At 50.0% G+C, this 17,030-nt stretch overlaps 1 protein-coding gene across 1 annotated transcript in view; it reads right to left on the bottom strand.

The window, feature by feature from the left end:
* HORMAD2 (HORMA domain containing 2) overlaps positions 1-2,198 on the bottom strand; it is a 693,976-nt gene extending 691,778 nt beyond the window's left edge. The window contains exon 1 of the mRNA XM_085633816.1: positions 2,110-2,198. The gene's annotated coding sequence lies outside the window, so the exon portion shown is untranslated. The remainder of the gene's footprint in view (positions 1-2,109) is intronic.
* Positions 2,199-17,030: the final 14,832 nt, after the last annotated feature.

Genomic DNA, 17,030 nt, shown 5'->3' on the forward strand with positions numbered 1-17,030 from the left:
CGAGCAGAGCGGTGTCCGTAACTAATTCTTTGGTGGTGTTCTCTACCGTTCCGACCCTTTCTGTTGTTTTCTTTATGTTCTCTCGAATCAGTGCCACATCTGTGGCCACTGTGTCAATCTGCACCTCGAGGGAGGTCCTTATCGCCATTATTGCTTCCAGTAGATCCTTATTTGACGGTTCTGCTGCCTCTCCCGGTGTCACCGCCTCTGTTCGGTCTTCAGTTTGCTGTTTCTGCCAGGCGAACTTCTCTAGCTTGGACTGAGCCATCGTCCAGTTCGAGCTGCCGGATGCCATTGTGTCTCGTCACGGGATCACCACCGCTGATCGAGGCGCATCCGCTACTCCCCGCCGCCTGCGGTGAAATATTTCAACCCGGCCTGTCTGCTTTCACAGGAGGCACCCCACACTGAGGGGTATCTAATCAGGGTCACCCCGCGAAGGCCGCAGGAGGAGAGCCAAAGCGTATCAGTCTCCCAGCTATGGGCAGTCGGACGAAGATCAAAGGCACAATTCTTGCGGCTGCAGGAATCTCTTAATAGAGGCAGTGCTCCTCACTTGTATAGACAGGCCTGCAGATCCCACTGGTCAGGGACTTCCCGGGTGAGGGGTGAGTATGTTAGGCACCGCGGGCGCACCGGGACACCAGCGCCTTATCAATGTCCAGGTGCACGATGGCTGAACCGGTGTGTCCTGCGTATACCAAACATGGTATCGATATTTCGAGGCCTCACCGTCGTAATCACGAGGTCCCCAGGCACTGGCGGCAATCTGTAGGCTTCCCGCTACCCCCAAAGGACTCCTGCCACCAATTTCCAGTTCAGGCGTGAAGACTATGGGGCAGGCAAAGCACACGGCTGGAAAGAGCTTCCGTAGTAGGCCTGAGGAACATCGTTTGGTGAGCCGCCAACAGCGGGACCGCGTGGAGACTCTCCGCAATAGAGATCAAGGGCCTCCGTTAATCCTTGACCACCAGAACAGTATGGTCCAGCATTTATGGAGTAGGCGGCCTCTCCATTCACCTCTTCAACCGGGTGGGAGGCCCAGGTGTTTATATGGCAGTATGCCGTCGAGCGCATCCAGTAATGGGCCTCACTGTAGGCCACAAGGTGATTCAGGGAGGGGCCTCAGTGCGCACCCCCCCCCTTAGGCGCTGCCGCCCTTACTGTCTTTTTGGGGCCACGCAGCTGTCTCGGGCCCGCCCCGAGCCCACACGCACTCAACGGCGTTACGTCGCACTGCTGCACACAGCCTCTGTTGGTGCTCCGGTCTCGCGGGTTCCGCTACAGGCGTCGCCAAGGTGACCACCAGAGGCCCTGTCAGTGTAGGCCGCGGCCTCGCGTGGCGCCGGGCCGGCTCCTCCGTCAGCAGGGGCAGCCACAGGGCCACGGGCTCCGGAGCCCCCGCGGAGCAGTTTCACCGATGTTCACCAAAGTTGAACCAGCAACCACCGGATGCACCAGAAACACTTCCCCGGCACCAGGACTTGGGCCGGCTGGAGCGGATTACTGCAGAATTAATCGGGAGTGGCGCTCCGGAGAGAAACTACAGAGCGGCCATTCCCGTTGGCGGTTGGCCACGCACCCCCCCGACATGGGCATTCTTAGACTTATAGAGAGTCAGCATTTCACTCTGTTATTGGTATTATGTGCTGACCAGAGTATGCCAAAATAATGAGGAAGTTTGTAGCTCTAGATTGGTTGTAAACCCCCGTCTTCAGCCTCAAGACAACATCCCAAAGAAGGCTTGTCCCTGGTAATAAAGGCGGCCAGGCAGCATTAGAATAGCTATCTCCAACAGTGAGGTCTTGGCAATAAAGCACTCCCCTGCGTGGGGGAGCTTGAACCACTCGGGGGTCAAAGCGGTAAAAAAGCCTCACCTGTCAAACGCAGGGAGTGCATAGCGAGAAACCTAGCATCGCGCAGATGCAGAAGTGCGGTGAATAATACCCCGCAATAATCCCGCATGTCGCAAAGGGGGGGGTGGACGGTAAACTCAGTGCGTGTGGCACCGCTGAATAGCAGCGAAAGTCAAAAGGCACTCCGTCCTAAGCGCAAGACAAGCGCGCTGAACTAATAGGCAAAAGGGCTCCGCGCTCATAAAGGCTGTACCTGTAATCTGAGGTCGGGTGTTTCAGGCGTCTTTCCTTCCGGAAGGGAAACAGAACACCGGGAAGGTTGCCGTATTTGAGGGCGTTCCGTGTCACGTGAGGATAGGCAGTAACATGGGAAATGGAGTCCCAACGGGATACAGACTGATGTAATACGCGCCAAGTGCCGCAGGAAACTCGCAGAGCATGGGAATTGGAGTCCCGACTTGGCTCTGCCTCACATCGTGAGCACCAGGCATCAATTAAACATCAAGAAACCTGAGAAATTGAGTCCCAAAGGGGGATCACTGAATGGCTGGGCAAACTTGATATAATGTATACATATAAAAAGTATACATAAAAATATATATAAAAGATATATATCAAAAAGGGCACTAACCAACACAACATGGTGCTGAGAACGCAATTGGTATTGCGTGTGGCTGAAAACCGAGAGGTCAAGGTGTCCAGCTAGGGAAAGTACAAAGTAAATGGCACGAAAAAATGCTGGATAGTGGATGGTACACTTCATGATGTGAAACTGTGACAAAGCTCGTGAGAGAGGAGAACATTATCCATAATGAATGTCTCAAACCTCCTCCCCGATGACACAATATTCAGACACTTACTCACTAGGGATGTAACCAAGTCAAGGAAGATTGGACCGAAGTCGACAAAACAGACAAGGGCAGTATATGGCTGGCCCAGGAAACATAAGTCACTAGTCTCTGGTCAGGGCAAGCCACGGGATATCATCGTTGAGTCCGACGACGGAGGTGTTCAATCTAAAGACCCAGAAAGAAAAACAAAGGGGGGAGTAGAGAGGTTCCACTCAACGAGTGGTGGAGGTGGATACTTCCTCCCAATGAAGCGTACTTAAACAAAGGGATCCACCCGCATGTATAGTAGATCAAGAGACTCCCGTTCATACCATGTGTGTCCCACGGTCGTGGAGAATACACATCAGTTGTTAAAATACCCCTCACACACCAAAAGGGCCCTTGGTGTCATGCTTCATCATAGGGGTCTTCCCGCCCCTCTACGGGACGGGGCGTGCTACGACCAACGTATACGTGGGAGCACTGTTCTTGGTGAGACTACTATGTGTAGTGCAAGGGTGTGCAAGGAAGGGTCAGGAGTGAGTGGAGAGTGATTTTAAAAAAATACCTGGCTCACTGGACTAGGAAAAATTTTTTTATTCTGCCATCTAAGCTGGTATTAGTAAAAAGGTGGGGGTGGAGGGTGTATGCCTCAATGAGCTTGACCTCCTGGTGTCGACATGTTTCGAAGCTTCCCCAAGCTTCTTCGTCAGGACCTAAGAAGATCCCTTCCAACGACGCACTGTGATGTGGTGAAAAATAGTGGGTGAAAAAATCAAATAGGAGGTAAATAGCCTCCAAGAGTTGGTAACGCCCCAATGGGTCTTACATACTCCTTGTAACTTGCTGCAAAGAGAACAATTTCCTCCGTCGACGGAGCCGACCGGGGTGGTTATTTGAGCGGGACACTGATCCTAGGAGGCGTAGCCTATTTGGCACTCCAACCACTCGGTAAATGAGCTCATGAGGAAATTGTTCTCTTTGCAGCAAGTTACAAGGAGTATGTAAGACCCATTGGGGCGTTACCAACTCTTGGAGGCTATTTACCTCCTATTTGATTTTTTCACCCACTATTTTTCACCACATCACAGTGCGTCGTTGGAAGGGATCTTCTTAGGTCCTGACGAAGAAGCTTGGGGAAGCTTCGAAACATGTCGACACCAGGAGGTCAAGCTCATTGAGGCATACACCCTCCACCCCCACCTTTTTACTAATACCAGCTTAGATGGCAGAATAAAAAAATTTTTCCTAGTCCAGTGAGCCAGGTATTTTTTTAAAATCACTCTCCACTCACTCCTGACCCTTCCTTGCACACCCTTGCACTACACATAGTAGTCTCACCAAGAACAGTGCTCCCACGTATACGTTGGTCGTAGCACGCCCCGTCCCGTAGAGGGGCGGGAAGACCCCTATGATGAAGCATGACACCAAGGGCCCTTTTGGTGTGTGAGGGGTATTTTAACAACTGATGTGTATTCTCCACGACCGTGGGACACACATGGTATGAACGGGAGTCTCTTGATCTACTATACATGCGGGTGGATCCCTTTGTTTAAGTACAATCTAAAGACCCAACACTGTTCGGCCCTGAACAGGCGCAAAGCCAGATTAGGGGTATTAGCATTCAAATTGGGTTTATCTTGTACTGTCCATTTGAATGAATCTTGTGCATCTCTGAGAAATGTCTGGTCAGTCGGGTGTTCTGTTTGCAGCATCGAATAGTACTTTTGTGTTCCTGTATACGAATGCGTATCTTGCGAGTGGTCATTCCCACCTATCGAAGTTCGCAAGGACAAGTAATGAGGTAAATGACCCGATCACTATTGCAGTTTGTATGGATTTTTAACTCCCATCGTCTTGTGGTGCCTATATCAATGGTTTTGATTACATTAGTTTGCGGACAGACAGAGCAAGACCCGCATGGGAAATGGCCCTGTACTGCTGGTAGGTACAAAAAGAGTGTTGGTTTCTGTGTGTTCCCTAGTGGCAGTCTGGTGTGTACCAGAGTGTCTCTCAAATTGGCACTGCGTTTGAACACAAACAGGGGCTTTTGTAATGTGTGTTGACCTTTATTGAGAATGCAGCAAAACCAAAGGAAATGATGGACGGAGTGTTGAACATTGCAAGCACTCGCCCCCAGTCAACTGATCTGGGTTTAATCCATCACCGTTCTTTAGCCCACTCTGCCACCCCAGTTCAGACATGGCCATATGCAAATCAGTCTGACCCTGTGCCTCATGGGAACAGTCCAGCCCGAACTGCCAAGCCATGTCTTCCCTGGACCGGAAACAAGCTTCCTAGGACCGGTTTCTGGCATTTCAGCCGTCTTCAGCTAGGCTTGCTTGAATCCAGTGGCAAAGTGAGCAAGGGACTCACGTCTGAGCATACCCTGCCAACTTATGGCGAACAAAGCAAAACCAAAGGAAATGATGGACGGAGTGTTGAACATTGCAAGCACTCACCCCCAGTCAACTGATCTGGGTTTAATCCATCACCGTTCTTTAGCCCACTCTGCCACCCCAGTTCAGACATTATTGAGAATGCTCCAGGTATTGATTGTTTTGTTACATTTGTGAGGGAACTAAAGGTATTCACACACCAGTCTGTTTTGCGTCGGTGTCCTGGATGCACTGTCCAGTAGAGCTTCTCTATTATTGTTCAATGCACGTTTGGCTGATCTCTTGATTAAAGCTTTGTTGTATTGTCTGTCCAGAAGGTTATTTCTTAAAGCCCTGGCATGTTCTTTATATTTGTCAGTGGCTGAACAGTTACGCCGTAGCCTCAAACATTGGCCAAATGATAGATTTTTGCGCAACGATTTGGGATGGTAACTGTTGTAGTGAAGCAATGCGTTCCTGGCCATGGGCTTGGTGTAAAGTTCGGTTTCCAAGTTACAAGCTTTCTCATTATTAGGCATACTCGGGTCAGCACATAATACAAATAACACAGAGAACTGCTGACTCTCTAGTCAAAGACTGTTCATGTCAGTTTCTCTTCATAACTTGCTCATGTGTAGTGTCTGTTCTGCATGCACCCCGTTTATCTTTATTTCTATCTACTCCCTTACTGACCACCCCCATTCTCCTTTCTAGGTGGGGGTAGCGTTTGTACATTTGGCTAAATTAGCCCCCGGACAGTTGCGATAACTTTTGAGACTACATTTGGTAAGTGCAGCTCTGCTATTGCCCTCAAGCCAGTTGCAATAGTTGCTATACTTGACACTACTTGTGTTCAAATTGATTGTATTTGGCTTGTGACACCTCATCACTTTTGACACTAGTTTTATTTGTGTCTTCTCTTCCCATTGCAGGTTGTAGTTCACTGAACACATTAACTTTTGGTTCAGTATACACCATTTATTGTTACTCATTGTTTTTCACACCTTTCGCAGTAGCTGTTTTTATCCTTTGGCTCCTGACGAAGGCCAAGATACTCATATAGGTCGCTGATGGCCGAAACATGTTGATCCTCCGGATGCACCTGTTTTGAATTTTGACAGCTGCATCATTCAGCTTTTTGTTGCTTTTAATCCTGTCATAGGGTAGCTAAAATAAAGTTTCAGTCAGCTAGCTCTATAGGCAGTTTTAATTCATTCACCAGCACTGCACTTTACACTCATCCACACACCACGTTCACATAGGGTTTTTAGGACAACCCATGTGCTCAAATTGAAAAACATCCCTGAGCTCCTACCTCGTAGAGAGGGGGTTGTAGCCCGCGTTAGGACTAGGTTCCTAATGCGAGGAGGCACCCCTATGATGAAGCATGACACCTTAGGTGTGTGAGGGGAGTCGTCCTTAAAAGGGATACCTTCCCCTCTCAGGTTGATTCTTTTCTGGTGTCATTTTGTTTGAGTGTCATACCCGTGTACCATTACAAATCCGGACCCGTGGGCTCTTGTGTGTGGTATATTGCGGCGTGTGGAGTGTGCCCACGCTGGTCCTTAAACCTCCTCCTGGCCCTCTTTGTGTATTAACATAAAGCTCTTGGCCCCAACGCCTGGTGGGTTTTTGGCTTGTCCTTGGGATGCGTTTGTGTCAATTAGTCTCTTTTCTACTATGTTTAAGAATCTCACAAGGTGACAGTTTCATTATAAGTCATCTGTGGTAAAGCAAGCCATAACCGCCTGCCTGCAAGTACGAATAACGCTGTGCTAAAAAATTGGGTGTAGCATAGATCTGCATTCGCTCAAGAGTATGCACATTAAGTGCAGGATATCTTCTCTCCCTGTCCCGCACAGACGGCAGCAAGAGTTGGCCGAGTTGCGTTTCCAAGGCGAAAAATGAAGCAGAGAGGGAAATATACTAAGACAATAGCACAAATACTTAATTGTAGTAGCATTAGTAAATCCTGTACATAGATAGGGCTGAAGAGCTTCATTGAAATAGCTGTGGAGAACAAACCAGCCATGTGCTCCACCTGTCAGTGAAGCCTTGTCCACTAACAGGGAGACACGTTTAATGGTCTTATTGACCAGCCGTTTGAAGCGTTCATGAGTTCCTGACGCCTCCTACAAGCCTGGTTGGCCCAATTGCTCAATTGATTCTTAGAAATATGCCCTTGTAGGCAGTTTTCCCTGAACGTCAGTTCAGCCCAAAGATGAGTTTTCAGGGTCCCTGGCTGTGCACCCCTGATCATATGCCAGCAATTAATATATGCAACTCTTCGAGCCAGCCCGTTTCTGCAGGCCAAACTCAAGTCACTTTTGAGACGGTGATGTGTACTTAGGAAGACTGAAAATCATTCTGAATGCACCTACTAATATCCCATCTAAATTAGCCACGCCTCTGCCTCTCATTGGCTTGCTCTCATAGGTTATTGTTGGGCCGAGCTTCGCCTGGATCACTTGAAGTAATGGCTCAAAGTTATAGCTGGCTGCTTTGTTCTTTAGATTTGTTTAGCACCAAAGCCAATGTGATACCTCTCCTCCTCAGGACTTCTTTCTGAGATGTGATTGTGCCTTTGCTGTCTATTGTCACACTCAAGTACTAATACTATTTTACTGTTTAAAGCAGTTGTTTGGCCAGATATCAACGTGGTGCCCCTTTTACCTTTTGTTGATTCTGAACCCTTACCTTAGACATGTCTAAAGAAATGCTCGCACATTTTCATCCAAATAGGCTTGAGTGACATCTCATAGGTGCTAAAGTCCAACAGGGGTGCAACTTAGGAGTACCAGATCATCAGCTTATAGTAAATTCGAAAGGATCATCCCAACTTCGGAGCGTTTAGAATTGCACTTGTTTAACCTCGAAGTTAAGTCCGCCATGGAGAGGTTAAACAGGGTAAGAGCTGAGACGCATCCCCGCATCAGCCCTTTAGTGATCAGGTTGTATCTAGAAAGATGGATTCCTGACCCCACTTTAACTTGTAGCTAGGTATCTGTGTGTACCAAAATCAGCTGTTTCAAGAGGGCAGATGGAATCTTCCAATAGTTCAATTTGAGCCACAATTTACCCCTGCCTATATGATCAAAAGCAGATCTGTAATCAGTAAAACGGAGGTAGAGGGGTAGCTTAGCTCCCTTCGTTGCACCTATTGGTAAAGAGAGGGTTAGAATATTAGTAGCAGTGCCCGTATGCCTATAAAATCCAGTCTGGTTAAGAGGGATAACAGCATTTTCATTGGCTCAAGATGTTAGCTCCTTCAAGATGACCTCGGCAAAATACTTGGCATCATTATCAATCAGAGCTACCAGTCTGTAGTTTTTCCCTTTGTTCTTACCCGGTGTTTATAAATGAGTGATATGATTGAGCCCCTCCCTGAGGCCAGGAGTGCCTCCGCCCTTAAAATTTGCTAGAAGACAGGCACCAAGCGATCTGTCCAATAGGTCGTGGCTAGTTTTAATAAGGCAGGTGGTCCGCTTTAAGTTGTCTCAGCTCTCTTTGCAAGTTGATATCCGATGCGTGGAAATTGAGCTTTTTTAGTGTTTTGTTTATTGAATTCTTGTAGAACAAGATTTGCTCATACTGGGCAACAGTATCCCTCCCCTGTCTAGACCCTTCCTGTATCAAGGACCTGGGTTTCACAGAGGTTGAACGAGCTTCTCCTAGTGCCTTTGTGAAATTTTCCCATCCAGCCAAAGGATTTGGGCTTAACATTTGTATTTCTTATAGTAAGGCCTTTGCTGATTTCAGCAGATTTTCTAAGGACCTGGATTTAAATTAGATTCTTTTGTTGTTCACAGTGTGGATAGAGCCAGGAGCTTGTACTAGATAGGAGGCAGTGGTGGCTGGTATCTACGGGGAAGGGGAGTGATCGCGCGCATAAACAACATTTTAAAAATAAAAGGCTGGTATCTACGAGGAGGGGGGAGGCAGGCAAGCGCAAACAAAATAGATTTGAGAAAAAAAACAAAAAAAAACAACACTTACATAGCTTCCGCACCGGACCTTTTCTTTCTGGAACTTCAGCCCAGCCACCAGGAAGCTCCCTTGACCAATCCTCGTGCTACTCTTGTGCCATGAGAGCAGTGCCCTGATTGGAGGGAGCAGCATCACTCGGCACTCCACAGCGCAGTGGAGGCCTGCACTTCTATAACCCAGCTGTCTTAAGACAACTGGGTTAGAGATTTTTAAAGTGTGCATGTGTGGCTGGCCGTCGCAAGACGGCAGGCCAAAAAGACATGCGCACTTTAAAGAGTGCATATACCGGCCACCCTCCTTCCAGCTGCTGTCACTCAGCAGCAGCCCGCCCCTGTCCTGATGCTCTGTTCAGGACGGTGATGAAAAATAAAATGTTCATGAATTAACATTTTATTTTTCATCTCTGGGGCTTTGGTATATTATAAGTGGGGAGACGCTCCTCTGCTCTAACAAAGGAGTGCCCCTAATATGAGGGAATTAAGGCTCTTGCTTTAAGCGTAATTTCTTGTGGCAGGTGATCGCGGTTATCCTTCTCTCCTAGGTGGAGAGCAGAGATTTTAAGAAATAGAGACAGGCTTACAAAGGCATAGCCTATTGTTGTACTGGTTTTTGCTGTATCAAATGTCACTGCTGGCTGACAATCTTAGGGGAACCAGCCATTCAAGGCCTGGAAGCTGAGATATTCAAGATCCCCCAGTAGCCTCTTAACAGATTTCCTTTGCCTTCCCCATTTATTACCTGCCTGAGGTGGAACATGCCATTGAAACGACGGATTTGTTAAAAAGTCATCATCCTTTATTATTACTAGTAGAGGCAAGTTAAAGTCCTCTCATAAAGCGCTTGGTGCATTATACATGGAAGTAAATAACATTAAGGGGTCCATTAGGATGCCTTTTTCTGCCCATCCGGCAGCAGACATCACGCCCACCATATGTTTATGGACAAACATAGGCCAATTTCTGACCGCTGCGGTGCGACGCGCACCGCCATCAAAGTGCGCCCGCCACCGCGGCGGTGGGAGCCAATGGAGACTCACCGCCGTGCGGAATGACGTCCGCCCCGCTCCACAAATTAGGATGACTCAAGCAAGCAGATGCACCGCAGCGGAGACACCGACCAACCAGAGACGGCGGAAGCTCGACAGCGGAGCGCGAAACCAGAGTCCCGGTCACGACCGCCATGGATCCAGCTCTACACGTCTTTCCGGTGCTGTACCTGCTACATCACCAGGAACTCATGGACCGCAGCGGACGCCGCCGCAGGTATGCAACAACTCAAACACAACACACGGCCTGACACAGGATCCAAATCCACATCAGACACCCTAGGGGGGACAGGGACACATCCACAAGGGCACCTACACATCACCCACCTGTCACAAAGTCACCCCGCTGGATCCTGGACACATAGCTACCGCCACCATGCAGCAATGCCCCGGTCACGTCACCGCAGCGGTGAACACAAGCAAATACCTGCACACAATGCAGTAGGCAGGGCCAGTGCCAGGCATGGGCAGGGCACAAAGACCACAGGGCCACACCCACTCCCACCACACACTAGCACACCCCATGAAGGCACATGCCATATGTCCCTCCTGTGCACCCCATGCACAACATCAAGCCAGGGCAATACACACCCTGCACCACACAACAAACAATCATGGAGACTCACAATGCAGGAGTAGCTGCACAAGAACACACAACACACAGCACAGTAGCACAGGGCCAGGGAAACACACACAACACCACATTCAGGGAAATATAAATGAGGACAAGCAACAAATGGACACATACAAGGAATTAACATCCAAATGGACACACAGCCTGCACAGTCACACATACTTACCACAGACTGACACACACACACACACACACATACACACCCCACATGCCAACAGCAATGGAGCACAACACATACGGAAACCAAAGTGGGCTGCACACAAATGGAAGGCCATGGAGAGACACAACAAGCATGTGTACATCACATCAACACAAGGAACAGAGCACAACACCCTCACACCATCAAAGCACACATGGCTGGCACAGTCAGTGAACTCAAACCACAGACAGCTCAGTGCAACAACACAGGGAGACAGCAAGGCAAACCACGTATAGGCCCAAGGATGAAAGTAAGGCCCCGAGGTCAAACTGTGAACAGCCACACATCCATACAACTACCCCACAGGAGCACACCAGCAGCACTACACACAGGGTCCATCTACACACCTCAGGACTGACAAACACCAGTAAGAATCTACACACATATCCTGTTCACACCAGCAGCACACAACACCAGTGCCAAACACACTGAAGGCTGGCAATACTTAACAGTCAGTACACACACAAACAACCACACACCCGGGCTCAGCCACAGACATCACACACACACACACACACAGGGATGCCACCACAAATGTGGAAACAAGTACAACAGACAAACACATAGCCCAACAGAAACACACACAGAGCCACAGCAACAACAGCAGCCATGTCCTGTGCAGCTAAACTGGGGAAAGGCAATGGGAGCACAGACAACAGGCGTGCACAACCTCACCACTCAGGAACAATGCACAGACAACATACCACAACACACACAAGAAGTGCACCATCACAGAACAACACAGCCACAGCAAACAAACAACAGATGCACAGGCATAACAATCACATAGCAAACACAGCACGACATCAGGGGATGCACACCAGGCAATCACAAAGCAACATTCACACACAGCACTGCATGCACAACAAGCGGTGTTTGCACACCAAGCATACCATACACACACAGACATCAGTGACAGAACAGCAACCCACACAACACCATACAGCACAGCACAAAGACAACAGCACACCCAGAAAGTGAAGCAAAAACACAAACAACACACATACATACAACACAACACCCAACAAATGCACAAGTCTGGGACACAAAGGTGGAAACAACTTGACCACAGGACCGGGCAGCACACACAGTTGAACTGCATAGGAGCAACCATGACTGACAAACAGCACCAGAACATCACACATGACCCATTGGGGAAATGCCCTGAGTGACACATTGACCCTGGCCAAAGAACTGCACCACAAAGCACAGTGTCACAAATGGAGTCATGGGGAGGCACACACACATACAAACCAAGGGGACTGCTCACACCAAAGTGAAGTGTACTGCATGTCAGTAGGGGGACATGGCAGGAGTGTACCATACACAAAGAAAGGGAGTGCAGACGCACAATGGGTAGGCAGCTGAATGCACATATAGGGGAGGGCATGACAACACACAAAACATGCCACACTGGAGGCAAGAAGGCACCATGTGACAGCAAGGCATGAGAAAACACAAGCACAATGGCAGTGTGGAGCAGCAGGTCCGCACAGTCCCCACAAACAGCAACAAGACACATGGATGTGCAACAAAACACAAAACACTGACTTGCCAGTAACACTCTCTGCATACTCACAAGTGACAAAAACAACAAGTAGGAGTCAGACAGAACTGCAAGGACACACCAGCACACTGCACAGTGCACAACATACAACTCACACGAGCATACAACTACATCCACAGGGATGAACAATCAAAACAACAGGCACACAACTCCCGGGTGACACGTGTGTAGTTGACATTGCAGAGGTATGCACACATCAACACTCGCCACAAACTCACCCCCTTCACACTGCACACTACCTGGCCATCCAAGAGCACAGATGGAAAGTAAGCCATGGGACTAGGATGACTGGCCATCACAAGATGACCACACACATACATCACTGGGCACACATAAAGGAAGAACACACATACATGATGACCCTGGACAGCCTGCCTGCAATACTGTGTGCAGAAACCCACTCTGTGCTGGCAGTGACTCCCCTTCCCCCCCCCCCCGACACGTGTACAATAGAGCCAACATGAACCAATCAAGTAAATGACTACTGCTAACCATTCAAAATTGACACCATTGCCACCACAAGTATCTGGGTCAAAAAGAAATGAAGACCCTGTCACCCCTAATAAAAAGAGAGTAAGTGAGCCCAAACATTGACCAAGTTAAAGTGCCACACAGACCATGTGGCACAGTAAACCATTTACACACAGCAAAATAACTTTATTCAGTAAGGACACTGACAAAATAGACAACAGGAGCAACTGTCTTTATTCACATATTGCACAGATAGGTACCATGAGAAGAGAAGAGCAAGACACAAGATGCAGAGCATGTCCATGAGAAGCTGCAGAGACAGGGGGCACACAGCAGTGAACGACAAGGCCAGTGGGCAGGACAAAGTGCAGACTGAGTCCATGAGAAGCTGCACAGGCAGGGGTAACACAGCAGTGAACGACAAGGCCAGTGGCCAGGACAAAGTGCAGACTGAGTCCATGAAAAGCTGCACAGGCGGGGGGCACACAGCAGTGAACGACAAGGCCAGTGGGCAGGACAAAGTGCAGAGTGAGTCCATGAGAAGTTGAACAGGGAAGAGTTCAAAACAGCAAAGAGCAACAAGGCCAGTGGCCAGTCCAGGGTGAAGACTGAGTCCATGAGAAGCTGCACAGGGAAGGCTCCAACACAGCAAAGAGGTACAAGGCCAGTGGCCAGTCCAGGGTGCAGACTGAGTCCATGAGAAGCTGCACAGGCAGGGGGCACACAGTAGTGAACGACAAGGCCAGTGGGCAGGACAAAGTGCAGAGTGAGTCCATGAGAAGTTGAACAGGGAAGAGTTCAAAACAGCAAAGAGCAACAAGGCCAGTGGCCAGTCCAGGGTGAAGACTGAGTCCATGAGAAGCTGCACAGGGAAGGGTCCAACACAGCAAAGAGGAACAAGGCCAGTGGCCAGTCCAGGGTGCAGACTGAGTCCATGAGAAGCTGCACAGGGAAGGGTCCAACACAGCAGTGAACGACAAGGCCAGTGAGCAGGACAAAGTGCAGACTGAGTCCATGAGAAGCTGCACAGGCAGGGGGCACACAGCAGTGAACGACAAGGCCAGTGGCCAGGACAAAGTGCAGACTGAGTCCATGAGAAGCTGCACAGGGAATGTGGGCGACTGTACCTTTCCAAAGTCAGCAACACAGTTAGAGGGCAACAATGTGCAGTACAGGGCCACCTGTGTGAGAGACAGGTGTGTGAGGGTGACTAACACTCAGACTTGGTTGTCAGGCGGACTGGGAGCTGGTTGTGTCTCGGGGACTGTCGGGGCACTTGACGGGGGAGAGAGCGGTACAGCTGAGGTAGAGCTATCAGTGGCTTGGCAAGCCAGAGGGCTGCTTGGACCAGGTGGTGTAGTGGCATGTGGAGGTGGAGTCATGCAGACGGGAGACACGGTGTGGCTGGGAGATTGTGGAGGGGTGCCCTTCCACTTCTTGTGGATCCTAAATGGCTTGCCTGACTTGGGATCAATGGGAAGTGGTGTAGGCACAACAGGCACACTCACCACCACTGCTGCAACAGGTGCAGGCGCTGGCAGCTCCTCTGGTGATGTGTTGGACCCAGCGGAACGCTTTGCCCTGCTTCGCCTCTGCCCCCCCCTTCCCCTGTGTACTAGGTGTTACCCCTACAGTGCCCTCCGGTCCCTGCTTCACTGGGCTCGGAATGGGAGCCGAGGTGGTTGGCGATACTGACTTGGAGCCCTTCCTAGGTGTACCCTTGGCATGCACCACCTCCTTGGTGGGCACAGACACTATACGATTATCTTTGCGCGATGCTTTAGGGGCAGGAAAGTCCTTGGATGGGGATGCCACTGAGGCATGTGTGCCTGAGGTCTGCTGCTTAGCTATTTGTCCACTGGTGTCGCCTGACGGGCTTTTCTCCCTGCGCTCTGGGGTGCCTTTGGTCTTCTGTGGGAATGGTGTCTGCGCCCGGGACTGCTTGGGTTGCTGCTGCTGTGTGCTCCGTGTGCTGTATCGTGACTGATGTATGTAGACCGTGGTCACTATCGTCAGACGTGGCCACTGCCAGGGAGGTGGACAAAGGGACTGGAGCTGGAATGTGAGTATGTGCCTGTTGCAGGGCAGACGTCACTGTTGATGACAAAGCCTGGACTGTCCGGTGCAGCCCACCCATGTCGGAATGTATGCCCTCCATGAAAGCAACCACCTGGGCCAATTTCTTGTCATGGTCAATGAAGGCATTGAGGAGAGCTGTCTAGCCTACACACAGCTGGCACAAAAGGTCCACAGACTCAGCATGGATGGCAGCACGGGGGCAGGGACAGCGGTGCCAGGGGTAAAGGACACTTCCCCTCTTACTGAGGCAGACACGGGCAGCACCAGAGGAAGTGGCTGGGAGGGTGGGCAATGGCCGCTGTGTGGTGGAAGTCAATGCAGAGTCTCCGTTCCCTGTGCCCTCCAACATGGATGCATCCCCGCTGGCATCGGATGAAGTGGTGCTTTGCGCCTCAGGCTGAAATTTCCTCCAGCAGACTCCCGTCCCCTTCTGAGGCACTGGTGACATCTATGTCACTGGGCTCCTTGGCAGCTGTGGTGCTGGTTTCACCCCCACTGGTGTCCGTCTCCTGTCCCTCCATAACCACAGGTGATGCTGCATGGGAGAGAGAGAGATGTAGGGTCAGGTCAGTGGCAGCAACAGAACAAACATATGCAAGCAATGCATGACAACAGTGGACCAAATCTACATGTTGCACACCACCCGCGTGCAATCACATCGTGCCAACTCACTACATAGACTCAAGCAGTGCGTGGAAACAGGAAACTCAGGCATAAGTGAGCCATGAGATGACCACACAGCACAACACCCTACTTGTGCCTCTGTTTAAACAGACACACAACTGTTCTGAGCACACCTAGGGACATGATGGGGGCACACTACTTGTTGTCAATAACAGAACTGGATGGAACAGGAGGAGACAACACAGACCCAGACTGCAACATGACAGTCCACAATGGACATTAGCCCATGTCACCCACCATGTCTTAACTTGGGGACAATAGAATGGTGCACATTGCTGTAAGATGTGTAGGCCTCCCCAATATGGGTGCATGCAATGGACGCATTGATGTACGCACAGTCAGATTGGGCACACTGCCGTTCCCTCCCATGGGATTCCCAAGACTACACCAATGCAGAAGAAACCTGAAGAGCACAGCTCAGAATATAATGTGAAGGCACAGCATCCAAATCACCTTTGTAAGAACAGGTAGGGCAAATGCATGCCACAGGCACCCAGGCCAGCAGCCACTTACATGCCACAGCATCACACTACCAACATCACAGAGGCCAGCGCTGGCACAGGCTCTGTACACATGCAGCCACTCCCAGCCAAAGTCAGACTCCCCAAATGTTCACCCCTGGCTTGCTGCTGATGCTCCTTCAAACGTGCATCAAGCTCAGGCGGTGTCACCACCAAGATGCGCCCCATTAGTGGTGTCATACTGCGCCGTGCCAGACGCCCAGTGAGAGAAAGCAGCCCCAAGGTCATCTCCGCCAGATTTTTTGCCAGCCGGCTGATGTCGTCCCATCTCTTGTGGCAGTGGGTGCGCCGTAGGTTTGAGACCCCCAGGGCTAGGACCTTCGCTGCAATGGCCCTCCACACGGCCTTACGCTGGTGTACCTTGAGCTGCAGGCATTGGAGACAAGAGGGGGAAATGATCAGTGACACAGTGCCATGTACCGACATCTATCAGTATAGCAGCAAGATACAAAATCATCACAGATCCAACGAAATTGGCAATCAGAGACTATAGTACAGCTCACATGGGACACCTGCATGGGAAAAGCTGATGTTAAAGCATGCAGGTGTGAGGGGGAACACAGTCCCTGCACATCTCACGCACATGCAGGATGCCAGCACTGAAACACCCATGTAGCCTGCCCACACTCCAGTCCATTGTTGGCTTGAGCAACACATACATAACATGTCAACCTGTGTTTGGGGGTAGACTCACTGTGTCCAAACCGGCGCAGCCATCAATGTCCCTGTCCAGTGAATAGATGAATGTGTCATGGTGGTCGCATTGAGGGACATGATCA

This window comes from Triturus cristatus, chromosome 11 (genome assembly GCF_964204655.1).
Source record: "Triturus cristatus chromosome 11, aTriCri1.1, whole genome shotgun sequence".
Lineage (NCBI taxonomy): Eukaryota > Metazoa > Chordata > Amphibia > Caudata > Salamandridae > Triturus > Triturus cristatus.